The following is a 3,682-nucleotide window of genomic DNA, read 5'->3' on the forward strand; positions in this document are numbered from 1 at the left end:
TTGGTGTGTGTGTGTGTGTGTGTGTGTGTGTGTGTGTGTGTGTGTGTGTGTCTCCCCTGTTCTTTCTGACCATGGTGCGCGTGCGTGCGTGCGTGCGTGTGTGTGTCCTGTTCTTTCTGACAACGGTGGGAAATCTGCAGCATGAGAAGTTAACCCTCTCCTTGGTTTCATGTTGTTCATGGAGAAGGAGAACCAGGAAATGAGTGGGGGGGGGGAGGAATGCAACGTTCCCTAGCCACGGCCCAGCGACATGTAGTTCCATTTTTCGAGAGGTGCACAACAGGCTATGACGTAGGGTCCGGCAGAGGGGTCTACGGGGGGGTAGCCGTTGATTCTAAATACAACCATAAAACCTCTAGATAAATATGAAGCCTTGAGAGACTGTATAGTGACACCACACCTATTCAATCTTTTAGATTCAACACAGTGTTGCAATGTAGGGGAAACCCTGGAATTTATTAACAACCTTTACACAAACAACTACTGGCCAAATTGCTGTGCAGTCATGGTCCCCAGACGATAACTTGTCTGACTGAAGATTTACTGGTAATAGTCATAGCCCCAGAGGATCTTGTGGTTTTCATCACGATGAACCCATAACGATGTGGTAGTGTAAGGTAGATAACACTGACGATCACATATTAATATTCTCCATTAATAGTGTAAAACACAGTTGTGAGAGTTGCGTGATGTGTTAGAACAGAATAGAAAGCCTTTATTGTCCTTATACACAAGTGCAGTGCAATGAGGTTGAAGCAACCCCTTCACAGTGTCAACACAACATGTTAAAATATGAAAAATATAAAATGTAAGTAGTACAGAAGAAGAAGAAAAAGAAGAGAGGGGGGAGCATGGTGCACAGTTCCCGAGGGCAACTATATACATAAAATAATTACAAAAATAAAGGGTTATATATGAATGTTACAGCATAAAAATGTTATAGGAGGTGGTCGGGACACAGGAGACTATTGTTCACAATGTTTTTTTTCAACAGTATTTTTTTTTGAAGCTTTAATTATATTTCGTTTCATTTTGGACTTTATTTGTGGCTCAACATTCTCTTATGACACCACAAGTGATAAAGAACGTCAAGAGTCATGGGTTAGTGCTAAATATAGTTTTCCCTCTGTCTGTCTGTGTGTGTGTCTGTGTGTGTGTGTGTGTGTGTGTGTGTGTGTGTGTGTGTTTGTTGTTGTTTGGTGGGTGGTGTGTGTGTGTGTTGTGTGTGTATTTGGCTCCTTACATGGCTACATGTCTCTTGATGTAGAGACAACTCTCCTGGCCAGTCTGTGGCAGGGAGCAGCTCTCAGGCCGACATGGACACGCTGACTATTTCCATCCTGGTTTACCACCGTGACCTCTCCTCCATTTTCACCTTAGTGCTAAGACAGACAAAATTCAAAATACATCTTTGCTGTTAGACGTCTTCCCAGGCAAATCCATATGGTTGTGTTCTATGGACAGTTCTTATATTCCTATCTATGTATGTATAGTGAAGACATTTACGTGTTCTTAGCAACTCTCGTGCACTCCTTGTGTCTGACGTATTTTCCAACAGGTTGGATTGTGTAATACATATTCTCAAATAAGTGTGGCATTGGGATCCTATGCAACAAAAAAACCAATGTTTTAGAACATAACTACACTTAACTTTTAAAGAGATGCAATTCATGTCATGTGCAGGTGTCTTGTGTAGTCTCTTGAGAGAGAACTATGAATTTCTCTTGCATCCCTTCTATTCCCCTCCACTATGTCCAGTTGCACTTTGGCAGGCCACATCGCTCAGAAGTTGAAAATGTTTTCACTTTGGGTTTGAAGAGATTTCTGTACAGAAGAGGATTAGGGCCAAATGTATTGAGTTTTGAGTTTTTTTTCACATGTAGCCCAAATCCTCTTCCGTATTTCTGCTTCCATCCCAATCCAATGGAAACATGCTGATACATAGGAAATTAGATTTTTTTTTTTTTTTATTACACAGCAACTTCTCGTTACAGAATAATGCAAAGAGCTCTTAGTGAAAACTTTACATTAGAATTTATTTGAAAGTACTTTGAATGACAATTGTTGACAACAACATCCAAAATAACTTTTTTTTTTTTAAAGGGAGCACAAGTAAGAAGTGGGATCTGTTACTGCTCAGACTCTGATCCCCCGGTGGACCCCTGAGGATCGATACAGGACGATCAGTGAATCTAATCAAAACACACTGAACACACACAGACACACACAAACACACAAAAATAAAAACTACCTGTCCCCCTGGATGCTTATCTGTATTGTTAGATAAATAGCTGTCCTGAGCGTTCAACTTAGACAAGCGCACACACTATGCACACACCACAACACACACACGCACACACACACACCCACACACACACACACACACACACACACACACACAACCACACAACACAAACAAAAATAAAATAAAACTACTGTCCCTTCTGGATGCTATCTAATTCAATTCAATTCAATTTTATTTATAGTATCAATTCAAAGGTTATCTCAAGACACTATACAGATAGACCACACTCCACCACCAGAATTTACAAGGACCAACAGTTCTAGTGGTTTCCTCCAGAGCAAGCAACAGTGCGACAGTGGCGGGAAAAACTTCCTTTTAGGCAGAAACCTCGGTCAGACCAGGTCTTGGTAGGCGGTGCTGAGGGCCGTTGGGGTTAGAATGAAGAGTGGCAATGACAAAAATAGAAAAAATTAGTAGTTTTTAGCAGTTCTTTGTAGTAGTTCATGGCATAGCAGGACGCTGTGCGGCATTACAAGGCACAGCAGGACGTAGCAGGACGTAGCAGGACGTAGCAGGACGTAGCAGGGCACCGCAGTGTAGCAGTTGAACATGGCATCACGGAACGTGTAGCGGGACCATGGCGATAGCTGCTACCCTGATTTCGGAGCCTCTCTGATCCAAGGGAACATGCTGGGGAAAAAAGAACATAAGGACTCCGGGGAATGACTCCCCAGAGCTAGGTTAGTAACACGCATTTCTGGGACATGGATGCACATAAATGGAAAGATGGAAAGATAGAGGAGAGAGGAGATCAGTGTATCAAAATAAGTCCCCAGCTGTCTAAAACTATTACAACAAAACCAAGAGAGACGAGGTAAAGAGAGCTCCAGCCCGGCCGGGCCAGAACTCTCCCCAACCGGATCGGGCTGTATGCCAAGTCTCCCTTTAGTTCTATTATATTCTTGATTATATGTTAGAATAATATGAAAACTATGTGACTAACTACTACTCCTAACAAATTCGATTCTATGCCCTAACAGTGTATCAAAATAGTCCCAAGCTGTCTAAAAAATATATTACAACAAAACCAAGAGAGACAAGGTTAAAGAGCTCCAGCCCGGCCGGGCCAGAACTCCCCCAAACGGATCGGGCTGTATGCACGTCTCCCTTTAGTTATATTATGAAACTATGTGACTAACACTACTCCCAACAATATTCGATTCTATGCCCTAACTATAGCTTTATCAAAAGGAAAGTCTAAGCCTACCTTAATGTGGAGACGGTTGTCTGACTCCGGACCCAAACTGGAACCTGGTTCCACAGGAGAGGAGCCTGATAGCTCAACGCTCTGGCTCCTGTTCTACTTTTAGCGACTCTAGGAACTACCAGTAACCCTGCATTCTGGGAGCGTACTCTCCTAGGGTTGTAAGGTACTAT

The sequence above is a fragment of the Etheostoma spectabile genome, chromosome 17, assembly GCF_008692095.1.
Source record: "Etheostoma spectabile isolate EspeVRDwgs_2016 chromosome 17, UIUC_Espe_1.0, whole genome shotgun sequence".
NCBI classification, from domain to species: Eukaryota; Metazoa; Chordata; class Actinopteri; order Perciformes; family Percidae; genus Etheostoma; species Etheostoma spectabile.